General features: G+C 43.4%; 1 protein-coding gene and 1 long non-coding RNA gene across 17 annotated transcripts in view; one reads left to right on the plus strand and one right to left on the minus strand.

The window, feature by feature from the left end:
- FARS2 (phenylalanyl-tRNA synthetase 2, mitochondrial) overlaps positions 1 to 16,845 on the plus strand; it is a 593,088-nt gene that overhangs the window by 184,836 nt on the left and 391,407 nt on the right.
- LOC104006699 (uncharacterized) lies at positions 971 to 13,880 on the minus strand. The gene is made up of 4 exons (XR_002944184.2): positions 13,640 to 13,880; positions 12,700 to 12,775; positions 2,228 to 2,429; positions 971 to 1,065 (listed from the first exon to the last, which is right to left on the minus strand). It is a non-coding gene; the product is annotated as an uncharacterized LOC104006699 (long non-coding RNA).

Genomic DNA, 16,845 nt, shown 5'->3' on the forward strand with positions numbered 1-16,845 from the left:
AGGAGTTCACGACCAGCCTGACCAACATGGTGAAGCCCCGTCTCTACTAAAAATACAAAAATTAGCTGGGCATGGTGTCAGGTGCCTGTAATCCCAGCTACTTGGGAGGCTGAGGCAGGAGAATCGCTTGAATCCGGGAGGCAGAGGTTGCAGTGAGCCGAGATTGCGCCATTGCACTCCAGCCTGGGTGACAAGGCGTGACTCTGTCTCAAAAAAAAAAAAAAAAAAAAAAAGAGAGAGAGAGAGAGGAAAAAATCTTAGTGCCAGATGTCTGAATTTAATTAGTCTCAGGTCGAAGACTCTGGAATCAGTGGAATGTAAGCTTCATTAGGGCAGGGAATTTTTTTGGTTTTGATCACTATGGTATTCCCAGTTCCTAGAACAATGCCTAGCACATAGAAGACACTCAATCTCCATATATAAATTAGATGGATGGCTGTGTGGGTGGGTGGACCCCCCACTCCTCATCCCAATGTTCGTTATTCTTTCTTCAGGCTCATGGAAACAGTAAAATGTGGGGGGGGGAAACTGACCTAATTTTTGAAGCTTGCTCGTGGCTCTTTCTGCCCTCAGCTGCTCAGTACAATTCCCAGTTTCCAAAGATGGGCAGTGGGAAGCACATGGGCCTCAGAGTGAAGACCTGGCTCCAGTCAGGCCTGGCCACCAGCTGGGCTGAAGATCTTGGGCAAGTCCTGTGGGTCTCAGTTTCTTCATCTGTAAGATGAGGGGCCTAAATTATATAATTTTCAGATTTCATTTTAGCTCTCAAATCTTCAACAGCCTAGAGTTTCTTAATAAAACCCATAGAGGATTGTGTTTTGTTGTATAGCACCACATAGAAAATTGCATAGCAGCAGGACTTGGGTATATATGGTTGGTTAATCAGGGTTTTTCTTCCTCTTAAAGAAATTCTTAGAGACCTTTAAAAAAAACAGAGAGAAAAAGAGGATGCTCATATAATTGGATTTTATTTAAACTATTTATGAAACTCTTGCTTCACGGGATCACTGCAGCTTTGCAGGCAGGTATTGATGTGCTCTCAGTGGCTCAGTTTTATTTTCTCCCCTGCAAAAAGGCAATTTAGAAGTTTAGGAATTATTTATGGTACTGTGGGGATAAACACAATCTGCTAAGTTATTTTTCTTATATCATTTTTTTTCAAGGTTCATTCCTGTATTTTAGGCTGGAAGCAATGTCTTCATGAAATGGCCATGTTGTTATGTCTGTGAACAAAATGAGGTAATGTCATCACTAGGCAAAATTTATGCCAGGTTTTAAAATTGTGATTCTTAATTGGTATAATTCAAGAATTGGATATTACTGGGTGATTCTCAGAAATAAAGACTTGATAGTCACCTAAGTATGGCAAATGATGGTCTGAAAAAGTTTGAGTTTTCTTTACTGGAGAGTGTCTCCAAGCTCGGAAGAAGTAGCTCTGTTTGAGGGAGGGAGTGTGCCGTATTTTCCAGGCTTCTTTGACCAGAGAATCCCTTCATGAAAAGATTTCTTCTATGGATCCTGTCCCAAGAAGGACACATGGGGACATGCCCATCCATTGGCTGCTGGGATTGACAGTAACCTAGGAGGCTGATGGAAGTGTTTTCTGGGGAAGCAGGGACAAACTACAGTAAGATACTCTTTAAAAATTTTGTAGCCAGGTGCGGTGGCTCACGCCTGTAATCCCAGCACTTGGGAGGCCGAGGCAGGCAGATCACGAGGTCAGGAGATCAAGACCATCCTGGCTAACATGGTGAAACCCCGTCTCTACTAAAAGAAATACAAAAAAATTAGCCGGGCTTGGGGGTGGGCACCTGTAGTCCCAGCTACTCAGGAGGCTGAGGCAGGAGAATGCCATGAATCCGGGAGATGGAGCTTGCAGTGAGCTGAGATCGTGCCACTGCACTCCAGCCTGGGCGACAGAGTGAGACTCCATCTTAAAAAAAAAAAAAAGAAAAATTTTTTTTACCTCGAGGCATGCCTTCAATACAAAGGGAAGTAGCTGATACTAACATAAGTAATTCAGAACATCCATTTATCATTTTAGATTATTTGTCTGTGGAGCCCTGGAAACCGAGGGTTTGTGGGCTTCAAAGGCATTAGGAAGAAAAAAAGCTCTCAAAATCCATTATATGTATTTGATACTCCATTTAGTAGAATCAGCCTTCCCTCTTTTCTTCCATCCCTGAAGCAAACCTTTAAGTATCTGTGTGGTAGGAACCATACCCACATCATATGGATGTAGAGAGGTGGTTTCTGCCTTTGGGGGACTTCCAGTCCAGTGGTAGAGGCTGATGGGTAAACTGCTCTGTCCAAGGTGCTATGGTAACAGTTGAAGGAGGAAATAGTTCCCGAGAGCTTGTGCAAAGCTTCATACTTGGATGTGATGCTTGAGCTGACAGATGAAGTCTGAGTAGTTTAGACGACAGGGGCTGAGGGAAGAGGAGGTTTTTAAAGTACATTTTATTGTGTATATTTAAGGTATACAACATGATGTTATAAGATATATATATATATAGTAATATGGTTACTCTAGGGGAATGAATTAACACAGCCATCATCTCACTTAGTCACCCATTTCCCCCGCTGTGTCATGACCAGCTGTTGGCTACTCATCTGCTGGTGCCTCTGCACGCAGGGAGGGAGAGGCGGCACTGTGTGTCTGGGAAGACTGACGCATGGATGTCTGGATTACACCATGAAACATGTTACTTAGGTGGAGGAGGTTGGAACCTAGATAGGGTCAGTTCCGGAAGGGCTACGAATGCAAAATCGAAGACCTTACATCTCATCCTTCTGGTAGTAGTGAGGCATTGAAATATTTAAAGTAGGAAAATAATGTGACCAGATTGATATTTGGGTATCTGGCATTACTGTGGAGTGTGAGTGGAAGAAATGCAAGTTCAAAGACAAGGAGAACAGGCGAATTGTCTAGGCGCTAAATGATGAGGGCTGGAGCTGAAGCAGCAGTAGCAGTGGGCAGAGAGGGGGCCAGATTGTGTGCCTTTTAAGAGTTATCACCAGGCTTTGTGTGCAAGGGGACCACCTTCTTGGCATGAGGAAAAGGTCATGGATTGAAGGAGCAGATTAGTTCTGATTGCAGCTTTCCTAAGCATAATTGACACACAGAACCTTTGAGCAATACTCTGCCACTGATACCCTCCAGAGAATTGTAGGTGAATTCCACAGCATGCTTTTTACCCCCATTCTCTACCTTAAGCTGCCTAAATCATAATCACTGGTATAACCTCTTCCTCATGATGGAGACATTTTTAAAGAACATTATCCAGAGAAGTGGAAACTGTTAGGTGAAGGCTTTTGTTACCTAAGAAGGCAAAATGTACAAATGCTACTCATCATCCCTACCTTATCCTCAATAAATGTTTATTGTGTTTTTGACCCACATTTGGTTGAAAACAGTCCATGTAGAAGTGAACCTGTGTAGTTTATTGAGGATAAAACAATAAATGTTTACTGAGGATAAGGTAGGGAGGCTGAGTAGCATTTGTAAGAAAGGTAGATGCTTGGCAAGTGAAGATGAACAAGGCACAACTGCCCTTAAGGATTGAATGGTTTGATGAGGGATGCAGTCTCACAAATAGCCCCATAAGCAGATATGTTATCAGGCTTGGAGGCAAGTGGCCTGCAGAATCAGGGAGGTTATCCCAGAAGAATTACCTTGAAGAGTGTTCTTTTACCTTCGTCTTGAGGAATGCATAGGCCTTTGCCAGCACAACAGGAAGGCAGGGCCTTCTAGGCAGATGGGATAGCACATTCAAAGATACAGAGTTTCAAGAGATCCAGAATGTTTATTTGAGGACAAAGAATCGCAGTGTGGTTGGGGTAGCCTAGGGGACAATGAGAGTGCTGGTGGGAGGTAGATCCAGAGAATCCTGGCGTGTGAGGCTTTATGCACAAAGCTAAAGGAGTGTGGACTCTGTGCTGTTGTTATTGCAGCCAGTAGAGACGTATTTGGGAAGGGAAGGCGATGAGAGAGTGGAAGAAGGGAGTCTGCCTCTTCATGTATTGTATACAATTATTTTATAGGTCATGCATTTATTTGGGGTGTGAGTGTGCCTGTGAGTGTGTACACTCTCCCTCCCACTGCTTTCATGTCTGTTTTTCTGTATCCTTTAAGTTTTTTAATGCAAATACAAATATGTATTCTTTTTCTTTCTTCTTAAAAACCAAAGCAGCACACATTTTTTCTGTTTTTTTTTTTTTTTCACTTACAGTGTATTTTAGAGATGTTTGCACATTAGAAAGCATTCCCATTTCTATTCACAGCTGCATGGTATTGCATTGTGTGTATGAACCATAATGTATTTAATCAGTGCTCCCTTGATGGGCATTTTGTGTGTTTCCCTCTTTTGCTATTAAAAACAATGTTTCAGTGAATAACTATGTACATGTGTCACATTTTGCGTGCAAGTACATTTATAGGATTTATTTCTTGAAGTGGAATTGCTAAATCACACAGTATATGCATTTATAATTCTTATAGACATCATGCCTATTAAGTAGACCTGGGGTGAAGCAGTCATATCTGATATGTGGATTGAATGAGGGTAAGCAGTGAGCAAAATGGAGGATGGTGCTAAGTTAGCCTTGGTGACTCATGATGCCATTTCACAAGACGGAGACAGAGAAGCTATGTAGGTTGCACCCAAGCTTTTGAACTCTTAAGTCTGAAGTGTCTATAAGACATCTAGGTAGGAACATCTAGGAGATAGTTGCACGTGAAAGATCGGAGAGCGTAAGAGAGCTCTGTAAGAGATTTTGAATTCATCAGTGAAGTTAAAAGTCACTGGCCGGGTGCCGTGGCTCACGCCTGTAATCCTAGCATTTTGGGAGGCCGAGGCGGGCAGATCACTTGAGGTCAGGAGTTCCAGACCAACCTGGCCAACATGGTGAAACCCCATCTTTACTACAAATGCAAAAATTAGCTGGGTGTGTTGGTGAGCACCTGTAATACCAGCTACTCGGGAGGCTGAGGCAGGAGAATCGCTTGAACCTGGGAGGCAGAGGTTGCAGTGAGCCAAGACTTTGCCACTGCACTCCAGCCTGGCTGACAGAGTGAGTAAGACTCCATCTCAAAAAAAAAAAAAAAAAAAAAAGAAAGAAAAAGAAAAAGAAAACTCATAGACTTAAGATTTTTTATGTATGTGTATATATGAAAATTATTATAAAGAAAGAAGAGAAAGGCCAAAAAGTATAAGGTTTCAGAAAAATAAATATTCTCCTGGGTGCCTTTATCTATTAAATTTACTAGAATTCATTGGCATAAGGCAAAAGTTCTCATGTGGTTCAGGTCTTTATTTGACTTATTCATTCATTGTTCACGCATTCATTCATTTTGATATTTGCTGAATACCTGGTAGTACAGATTGCATATCTCTTATGTTAAATGCTTGGGACAAGAAATGTTTTAGGTTTTGGATTTCGTGTGTGTGTGTTTTGGAGTATTTGCATTATACTTACTGATTTAGCATTCGTAATCCGAAAACTCGAAATCAGAAATGTTCCAATGAACGTTTCCTTTGAGCATCACATGGCCCTCAAAAAGTTTTGGATTTTGGAGCATTTAAGATTTCAGGTTTTTCAGATTTGAGATACTCAAGCTGCACCAATTAATGATGAAAATATGGTCATCCCTTGGTATACATGTGGGATTGATTCCAGGACTCAAAATCTGCACATACTGAAGTCCTGCACTTCCCTGAGGAACCTGTGTGTATGAAAAGTTGGCCCTCTGTATACGTGGGTTTTGCATCATGCAAATACTGTATTTTTGACCCACAGTTGGTTAAAAACAATCCATGTAGAAGTGAACCTGTGTAGTTCCAATCTTTGTTGTTCAAGGGTCAACTGTATGAGGCTACAGATGGCCCCTGCCCTCCTGCAGCTCACAGTCAGGTGGGAAATATGGTGAGGTAAATGTGTAATGTCAGTGTGTGCTGACACCTGCTGTGAGGAGAGCAGTACATTGCACTGTGGGAAGAGTAGGAGGTGGCGTCTAGTGTGACTTGGGGAAGCTTTCAGAAAGGCCTCCTACTCTGAGATGTGAGGAATGAGTAAGGGTTGGTGGTAACAGGGCGTGGGGAAGGGGAAGCGTGATGTGGGCTGCAGGGGCAAACTAGTTTGGTAAGGGGCCAAGTGGTAGGCATTTGAGTTTGGGCCGGCCTTGGTCTCCTGCTCCAGCTCCCCCATGCCGTTGTAGTGTGAAGGTCGCGGTGGCCATCGGTGAAGTGTGGCCGGGTTCCAATAACTCCTTATTTACGGATACTGAAAATTTCCCCTGATTTCCATGCATCATGAATAGTATTCTTCTTTTGATGTTTTTCAACCATTTAAAAAAGTGAAATTCATTCCTAGCTTGTAGGCCTTACAAAAACCAGAGGGTTAGGGATCCAGACTTGGTGTGCAGGAGGTAGTGTGCTGCCTGTTAGTCCAGGCACAAGGAACAGCCTGTTCAAAGGTTGAGGCGAGAGAAGCACACAGGGGCTTCTCTGAGAACCTCTTCTTAGGGGTCTCCTTGCCTCCAGGGTTTCCCTCCTCCAGTCTGCCCTACGTGGAATTCCTGGATACATCGCCTTGGGCTGTCTCTTTCATTATTGCCGTGCCTCTCTGGAAAATCTTCCGTGATTCTCCATGAAGGTATTCAGGGTCCTCCCCTCATCTTCTGCTTTGTTTGCCTCAGCCTCCTTTCATGAAGATTTGGGAAAAATCCTGCTCCACTGACAGGAATCTAGTATTTTAGATACGATTGGAGGTGCTGTAAACACTTCAGGGTTTTCTAGGCCACTGCTCATTCCTATGTATGCACACATAGTTTGCTTTCATTCTGAACTTTTTGTATATTTCCTGGAAAATTTACTTTGGGATTAATTTACATATAAAAGTCCTATATTTTCATCTTATTTTTATCCTGCCACTTCAGGTATAGGGAAATAAATGAAAAAGTCTTCAAATGTTGACTTCTAAGGCTTTATTACCTCAGACAGCTTCATTAGGTTTGTGGAAATCTAGTGTGCTTTGAAGGAATTAATCTAGCCTTTACTTGCAATCTGTATGTGTTTACATAAAATGAACAAACATTGCATTACGTTTCATGAAAATTCAATTATTCTTGTCTCCAGGAAACATGTTCTGCTTAGTATTTAATTCTCAAGTATGTCAAGGTGATGGTTCTTGAACTGTCGTAAGACTTGGGGAGCTGGGGCTCACTGCTCATTTCCATAATCAACGGAGAAATAGCCAGTGGAGACTTTTTATCACTAAGGTCCTCATGTAACCCATGTCTGAGGTTACAGGGGACATTGGGGACATCAGTCTCAGTGGCATAAGGCTAATATAAAATCCTCTCTAGATTTTTGTTAGAATGAAGAGAAGTAACATTAAGGATGATATTCTACATAATTAATACTTTCTTTTGGAGTTTATTATGCATATGTATGGTTTATTCAGCAGGCATTTTTTGAGATTCTATTGTTAACGAGGTACAGCAAGAGATGGAAAGGTAACAATCAGCCGGTATTAGTGTCTGTTGTGATTGGTTGGACCCTATTTAACTGGCAAGGATCAGTTTAAATGCTTTTATTCTTGAAACATTCCTTGCAAAGTCCAACAACTCATTTCCCACTGTATTGTTACTGCAATGAAGTGATTTTTTGGAAACACCTATCACATATCATCACCATGTCTTTTATAGTTACACGATAGTTACTAAACTTATCCTTTTCTTCCACAAGAGTCTAACCTCCTTGAAGGTAGGACCATGCTTAATTCCTACTGGTTAGTGGCTGCAGTATTATACTGAAGAAACGGTAAGTCCGGTTTCAGCAGGCCGAGATGTGGAGGAGACGGTTTGGGGTCCAGAGTGGCCTAAGGGAATTATTTGAATCAGGCCAAGAGCATGAGTTTACTTCGAGTCTTTGAGGAGTGAGGTGTAGATGGGTGTAGCACAGTACTAGGAGTTGAGAATGGATCAGAAATGTAGCTTGGGAGCTACACCAGGACGCACAGAGGCCATACTTAAGGGTTTGGAATGGGGCACCATTGAAAGTTTCTAAACAGAAATCACGCGGTGAGGTCCACATGGCCTTTTGGGGCCTTCCTGCCCTGGCCTTTGCCTGCCTCCTCGCTTTCTCTCCCACTCTTGCCCATGGGTACTCCATGCTCCAAGGAACTGTTGAATGTGCCATGCACACTCTGTTCAGCATTTCCCAAAGGGACCCTGGGCAGTCCTCATGCTCATTTTCCAAACCGTGCCATGGTTTGCACTGTTCACTAGCTGTTTGAGGGAAGAGGCCGGGTCTCTTTATTTCTTTGCCACCAGGGCTTCACGCACACCTAACCTTTAGTGGGTACTTAGTAGATATTTATTGAATGTTTGGATGGGTGAATGCATTTTGGCACAAAACCTTCACTTCTGGACTGGAAGACAGATTGGATGGAGCAGAGATGGGAGGCAGTGAGACCGAGTGGAGCGTCATACCTGGGAGAGAAACACTGAGCCTGTGAATTACAGCTATAGCAGTAGAAATTCAAGGGGGGAAATAGATTCTGGAGACCTGGGCAAGTAGAACTGACGGGACCCAGTGATCAGCAGATAAAATGGATGCTATGAAGGGCTAAGGGAAGTGGAAAGGTTGAAGACAGGCACCTGAAGCCCGCCTAATCATATCACTAGATGTTTTGCAGGGTGTGCGGTGGGCAAAAGTGGGGGTACGGGATGGGAGTGGAAACCGTTCTGTGTTGGTCCGTTTGAGAATCAGCTTAACTGAGGATTAATTGCCTTGGTTTGGAAAACTCCGCTACTGAAGTTTGCACAACATAGTAAATTGTGGAGCACTAAAGTATCCTTCGCTTAACTGTTCAATTTATTTACAAATTTAACTGCAACATCGTTCTGTAAAGGATATGAGATAGTGACATCTGTAGATACAGATATATCTGGAGAAAACAAAAACCAAGGGGCAAAAGGTAAAGGGAAAATAAGAATATGAAAATAACAAAGCTAGGGTAAGGTTGCACGAAGAAATACACATTTCTCTCAGTTGCCACAAAAAAGCATAGATTTGGATTTCAGCTGCCTAGTGGTAAAAGGAAGGAGGGAAACATAATTAATTAATACTATCTACAGTGTCTGCAAGATAAAAACATGCTCATCTTTTTTCAGAGAAAGCACAATATTCTTGACAGAGAAAACTGAGAAAAAATTTCCCCTCATCTATGAGGCGGAATGTGTTCCAAACAGTTGAATTTCAAAATGAGCTTTCTGACATTCCTTAGTCTCTTCTTACTAGTATAATAGGATTTGATTTGCTCTGTTTAACATATGATGAAGTTAATTGTGAAAGATCTCTAGAATCCAAATCTGCAAATTATTTCCAAAACCCTGTTTTTTATCTTTTACACCAGTCGTTCTACTGGTGAGTCAATACTTGCAGCTCCTGTGTGTGTGGCAGGTTGCCAGGTGCCCCAGATGGTACCAAGGTATGTAGGAATTTTTGAAGGAGCTCACAGTGCCAGTGGGTAGTCTAGGCATAAACACACGGAAAGTATGTTAAATGCAGGAGTTGAATAATGAGGAACCGTACGGGAGAGCCCACGAGGCCGTGCCTGATTTACTGCTGTGCACCTGCTTAGACATCAGGTGGGGCCTGTGAATCCAAAAGATGACAAGACCAATGTGGGCTGGAGGAGCCGAGGGAGCTTTAACAAGGAGGGATGCTTTTACTTTCAATAATAGCATCAATATTATTATTATTATTGTTTAGCTTATACACTAAATTAAAAAATTGATTATTTTGACAAATCTTGAATTTTAGTACAATCTTTAGAAACATCATGTCCCTGGTTTGTTTTTTTCAAAGCAGTATGCCTAGTACTTTCATCAGTGCCGTTGGGGGTTACTAAGTTCTCCCTCCATTTTTTTTTTTTTTTTTTTAGACCCGTGGACATGCCTTTCTGCTGTCACTTGTGAATCCTGTCAAATAATCCTTACCTCCTAATTTACATTTGCTTATTTCAAACTGTTTGTACTGTTCTGAAAATATCAACACTTGTTTTTGAAAGTTTATTTATTTAGTTTTTTAGAGATGGAGTCTCACTCTGTCGCCCAGGCTGGAGTGCAGTGGCGTGATCTCGGCTCACTGCAACCTCCGCCTCCCAGGTTCAAGCGATTCTCCTGCCTCAGCCTCCCCCCGAGTAGCTGGGATTACAGGTGCATGTTACCATGCCCGGCTAATTTTTTGTATTTTTAGTAGATATGGGGTTTCACCGTGTTAGCCAGGATGGTCTCAATCTCCTGACCTCGTGACCCACCCACCTCAGCCTCTCAAAGTGCTGGGATTGCAGGCGTGAGCCACTGAGCCTGGCCTTGTTTTTTAAGGAATAATCTTTTAACAGTTAACTCTCGGTCCCCATAATCTCCGTATAATCTTTGGATTCTCATTGCTCTGAGGGTAAAGGTCCAAGTCCGTAGTGAATGTGTCCTCCGAGGCAATGCCTACTCTGCTTTGCTCTGACCAGCTCTCTGGCCATGCGGACCCGCCTTCACCGTCATTCCAGCTGAGCAAGCCTTTTGGTTCTCCCTTCCTTTGCTGGGACTGCCTGGGCACATCTGATGACCCTGTGACCCACTCCAGTAGCACCTGCATGTCTCGTTCACAGCAGGCATCACCACTGTAGTAAACCAATTGTGATTATGTCTTTATTTAATGTCATTGATTCTAGCTTCCCCTTCCCAAGACTGCAAGTGCCCTGAGGACAAGGACCTTGTTGGTCATAGACTGCTGACCCACCAGCATCTAGCATGATACCTGGCACAGAGCGAGTGGTCACGTGTACTTGTTTTTGATGTCATTGTGAGGAGATTTCCTTTTCCGGTTTTCATTCAAAACCATCTTGGTTATTGCTTATTTGTTTCTTACCCTGCAGATGGTTACCAAGCAGCTTTTTGATTTTTAAATCTTTGCAGAAGATTCCAAAAAGCCCCTCCAAAGATGACACAAGCCTGTATTTTATTGCCTTTCAAAATATATACACTTTTATTGCCAAGGGAAAATTTTTGAAGCTTGGGTATGTGTTAGTCTCCAGGGAACCAGCAGGGACGGCCAGATTGTGAGAGTGTTAGTGGAGTAATGTCTGATGTAGTTTACTGAGCAATTTCAAAGCAGAGTAATGGAGGTAATCTCAGAAATTCTAAGCAGCAGCGTTGTAAATGCACAGAGAGAGAGTGTTGCTTTCATTTCATTGACGTGAAATCAGCTTGTTTCCCCCATCCTACTTCTAATTTGTTTTTATTACCTTAATATTCTGTGTCATGGAGGTTCTAAACATCTTTAGAATAAAATTCTTTGGAGATCTATAAACTGCTGCTTTCTAATTTCATTGCTCTTAATTATAGGTCATTGAAAATGCAAAAAACAGAAGTAACGTAGGATAGTAGAAAGAGCTTTATACTCAGCATCAGGAGGCCTGGACAATAGTTTTTTAACTGATTACTGTCTGGCTGACTGTTTGCCCTAGAGGAATCCTTTGACATCTCTGAGCCTCAGTTTCTCATCTATAAAAGGAAGCTATTAGAAATGGTATTTAAGATTATTTATTATCTCAGTTTATACTCCCTCCATGCATCAAGCTTCATTTGTTCACTTAACAAACAAGGCTGGGCTCAGTAGCTTATGCCTGTAATCCCAGCACTTTGAGAGGCCAAGTCAAGCAAATTGCTTGAGCCCAGGAGTACAAGACCAGCCAGGGAAACGTGGTGAAACCCTGTCTCTCCAAAATTACAAAAATTAGCCAGGCATGGTAGCGCGCATCTGTAATCCAGCTACTTGGAGGGCTGAGGCAGGAGGATTGCTTGATCCTGGAGGTCGAGGCTGCAGTGAGCTGTGATTGTGCCACTGCATTCCAGCCTGGGTGACAGAGCAAGACCCTGTCTCAAAAAAAAAACAAAAAGCAAAAAAAATAAACAAATATTTATTGTATGCCTACTATGTGCCAGGTACTCTCCCAGGTGCTTGAGATACAGCAGAATGCAAACAAAGCCGTGTTCTTGTCCTCCTACAGCTTGCATTCACGCAGCATTTGAAGGGCTTACTATTTAGTCCCAATTTGTGAAAGGTTCTGTGTGATTAAAGGCTGTGGCTGGAGAATATGTTGAATAAAGAGATGGGCAGGGTTGGCCAGGCACGGTGGCTCACGCCTGTAATCCCAACACTTTGGGAGGCCGAGGCAGGCAGATCACGAGGTCAGGAGTTCGAGGCCAGCCTGGCCAACATGGTGAAACCCCACCTCTACTAAAAGCACAAAAAATTAGCCAGGCGTGGTGGTGCGTGCCTGTAAGCCCAGCCTCAGGAGGCTGAGGCAGGAGAATCGCTTGAACCTGGGAGGTGGAGGTTGCAGTGAGCCGAGATAGCATTATTGCACTCCAGCCTGGGCAACACAGCAAGACTCCATCTCAAAAAAAAAAAAAAACCAAAAACAAAAGAGGTGGGCAGGGTCATTAGCAGGCAGGATTGAAAAGATGGGAAAGTGAGGCTCCATCTTACCTTGGCTGGTGAAAATGGCTCCCCCAGGGCATTGCTCATGGCCCCCGAACCGTCCACAGGAGGAAAGGATATTCCTGTCCCTAGCCCTGTCCAGCTACCAAAACAACAGCAGGGAAAGGGAGGCCGAGGGTAGCCCACTTACCTTGCCTTGGTAAGGGTCTCCCCTGCTGTTGGATTTAGCTTCCAGTTGTGTCATTTCAAATGCCTGTGATCCTCTACTGTGTGCAAGACAAAAGTACAAATACTTGCTTGTCCAGCCAGGCCCCGAGCCACCCTCCTCCCTTTCCCCTACATATGTCCAAGTCAGTGGGCAAGCTGGCAGCCCGGTGTCTCCAGCACATGGGGTGCACCCTGTCTCATCTGCAGGCCATTGTGTGTGTGTTCACAGTTCAGAAGCTGACTCACTATCTCTGTCTGCCAACATCCTCCACCACCCCCACCTCCCACCCCTATGGTCAGGGGGCATGGGTATTGAATGGCAGTGCCATCAGAGCTTGCCGGCACCCTGTCACCCAATTCTCGGCCACTGGGATCAGAGATTATTTCTTCCTCCCTGAATCTCTCAGTCCCTGCTGCACCATCCACAGCTGCGGGGGAAGGGCTGGCCGACGTTTTTGATCTTGTTTTCCCTGCCTATCACGATGCCTGTCACATACCAGATCCCCTGAAATTGTTTGTTGAGCAGACTGTTATCATAATCTCCTGTGATATTTACCACATTTTACCTTTTGACATGGTTATTTGAGAATATTTTTAAACTTTCTAGGTCTGAGCTTTTTGATAGCAGGGCCTGTGTTTTATTTATTTTTTAATCTCCTAAAGCACCGGGTTCTTGGACTCCAAGAATATTTAATAGCCTGAAATAAACAGAATTTAATTCCTGGATAGTTGAATTTGAGAGGTGGAAATAAACATAGGGTTTTTATTTGTTTCTCTCAGGGGAAACTGAGTCAAAGAAAAATAAGTAACTCACAAGCTGATGTGTCAACCAAGGCTATAAAATCCAGGGAGAAATTCAGCAATAGAAGAGCATTGTAATATTAGAAAGCTTCCAGATCTCCCCACTCAGGAGTATTTCCTACCTGTAACACACAGATCCGTCATACAAATTATGCTTTGTTTGCTGAAAAGCCTCCTGAAGCTGAATGGGTTTACTTTGGCATCAGCGGAGGCCATGATTGAGGGCAGAGATGAGACATTGGATCGCTCTTGGGTGGCTTCCGCATGGCCGTTGTGGTTCCTCTGCCCAGCCCTCTCCTGCGAGGGACTCGATCAGCTCCAGGGCGCAGCTTGTGTGTCTGCTCCCATGGCCAAGTCCCCTTGGCTCCCTTCCCCTTGGCTCTGGTTTGGCCTGACTCTGCCTTCTGCTCCTCAGGTCTGTCTAGGTTTAGTCCTATGTAATCATTTGCAGCAAAGCCTGCCCATGACTGGAAATGCAGTCCTGGCTTGGCAGGAAAGGGGTTTGTGCAAGAGCTGGCTGTACCTGTGTCTGAAACACCTGAGGCCCTCCCAGGGCTAGGGATGCAAGAAGCCTGGGTTGGCAAAGCTGGCCTTCCTGCCAGGGCTGAGGAGCATTGGAGCCCTAGAAGGGGACTGCTGTCCAGCCCCTTGGCCAGCCAGAGCAAGGGCCACTGTAGTCAAACATGAATTCACAAATGGGAAGAGCAGGAGGTGACTCAGATCCACCTCCCCCATAACTGCTAATCATAGTGAATTATTAAGAGCATAAAATCAGGATCTTGTTTCCCACATAGAGATCAGGCCCATCAGCCCTGAGCAGTTATATAATCCACCTCATACACGTGGATAATATTGAGACTGGCACTTCCAAGCAGAAGCCTGCTAAATAAGGACATGTTTATTGTTTCTTCTACCTCATCAAAATGTCTGTTTCTTATTCCTAAGAATGGCAGGGAGTAAAGGATTATTTATTTCCCTTGATATTTTTCATTTCAAGAATCAACATGGGCAGGTTTACAGTGTTCACAAACATGCTGGTAGCAATTTGATTGCAGGAAGAATGAAATTTTGCTCAGGCAAGTGCAAATTTGTCTGTTGTGGTGAGAAGGGCCATCCATGACTGTACAAATGGTGCCATTCTACCCTGAAGATACATTTTAACAAGGATGGTGGTAGTAGTTTTTATTCCTTTGTTCTCTCAGATGCATTCCATAAAATTAAAGCATGAAATATATTAATTTGACGAAATGGATTTGTTTCCACTTGATGTGTTGCTTTGTGAAACTTTAACATTGTCTCATAATGTTCAACAGAACTGATGACACTGGTCCATGTGGCCGGCATGGAGGGAAACATGATTCCTCTGAGAGCAGTCTAATAATCCGTGTCTTGGACCTGCATTACTTCTAAGAAAAACAAATTAGTTTAACATATTTCTAGAAATGGAAACTCTTGGATACATCAGAAACAAATTTGAATTTAGGCAATCTAATTAACCTTTAGCTAAAAATGTTGGTATTTTCACAAGTCTTTTGGACAGAGTTCGTTGTTAGTGGTTGCTTCAAACTTTTTTTCCAGATCTTTTATCTCTAAAAAGCAATTTATGATTTTTTTTGACCCTAGTATACTGGGATGTCCTTTCGATGTGATTTTCTTATATTATTCTGGCTCCACTTTTGTGGGAACTTCTTTCCTTTTCTCTTTTGTGCTCTTGGCTCACAGTGACCCAGCCACCTTTGTGGGCGGTGGTGGAATGTGCTCCGGTTGCCTGCTGCCCATGTCGGTGTGCCCAGAGCGGGAGGGACATCATTTTGACCACAGCACTTTGGCCTTAGAATGATGCAGAGACTCCATGTCACTGCCTGTTCCTCTTTCTTTACTCTTTTTAAAAAAAGGCTTCTATTCTTTCTATTAAAGTTTACTCCCTTTAAGCTGAGTAAGCTAGAATGCTGAGTGCCATTTCTAGCTTAAGGAGTCAAATCATTCTGCAAAGTTTAGTACCAAGCCCCAGCAGTCTCCTGTACGCCTTTCCCTCTTCCCCAACTCCCTCCACCTTCCTATTTCTTCCTCCCTAGAGGCTGCCAGTTTCAGCTATTTGACATCTGAGTCTTTGGAATCGTTCTCTGTATCTCTAATGTTCATATTGCTGCTCCTTGATTTCTTTCTGCTTTAAATATTCTCCTTTGACCATGCAACGTGAAATATGAGGACTTAGCCATGTCTTCCCTACCCTAACACCAAACCAACCAAAAGGCAGCCTTTTCATTCATCTAACTTCTCTGCAGTTAGAGCGTGTTTTGGGATAGATCGGTGCTCTGCATTAGGTTATTTTGACTGATGCTATCCACAGGTAAAATATTTAGTAAACTGTAATTACCTTTTCTCTTTCACATAACTTTTTCTTCAGTCTTTTTTTGTCTGCTTAGTTTTCTGTATGCTTTTCAGTAATGCAAACACATACTCTCTGCAAATTGCCTGAACTGACTCTCAGTACATTCACATACATCGCTCTTTTTGTTTGATCTTTTGGAGATGTCTGTCCCAGAGCCTCTGACCTGCCCCTGCCTAGGCAGGCTGTTCTTTTATCATATAGGTATACTGCTTCCTGTGTCTTCCTGTGTATTATGTTTTTCAGGGGTTCAGTTGGAGGGCCAGAAACCACACTAGCTATTTTAAACAGAAAGAGACTTAAAACAGATATTAGGTGCTTTCTAAATTATTGGAAGGGCTGGAGGAGTGGGCCTGAGACTAGGTTTCCAGCAATGCTCCAGAACCACACAGCTGCCCTGGCCTGCCAGGGGTGTTGCTTTATCTGCCACTTTAGGATGGGAGGGAGTCAGGAGGCCGCCTCTGTGACTATTCACTTCAAGAACATTCTGCTGTAGCTGCAGTCCAAGGATCAGAACCTTACATTGCAGCTACTGCCTCTTGATACCCATGAAGCTGGTGACTGACTGCTGGAGTACTTATAGAACAATCTGGTAGCCCTCTAACATGCCGACCAGGAGAACGAGCCAAGCTGCAGAACGATGGCCTCCACCTTCACTTCTCAAGTCTTACTTGAGTACATCTAATTGGAGAAACCTAATTTACTCAAGGAACTCAGTTGTCAGGAAGGCCAGGAAATGTGGTGTTTAGCTTTGTGGGTTCTGTAGTACAGAAAGGCAGATGGGAGTGGAAATGAATGCTGAGTGCCATTCCACCATACACACCACACCAGGGCTGTGTGTGTGTGTGTGTTTGTGTGTGTGTGTGTTTATGGGCTTGTTTTGATGGACTGCAGACATTTTAAAGTTTTTTTTGTTTTTTGAGTCACGGTATCACTCTG

This window comes from Pan troglodytes, chromosome 5 (genome assembly GCF_028858775.2).
Source record: "Pan troglodytes isolate AG18354 chromosome 5, NHGRI_mPanTro3-v2.0_pri, whole genome shotgun sequence".
Lineage (NCBI taxonomy): Eukaryota > Metazoa > Chordata > Mammalia > Primates > Hominidae > Pan > Pan troglodytes.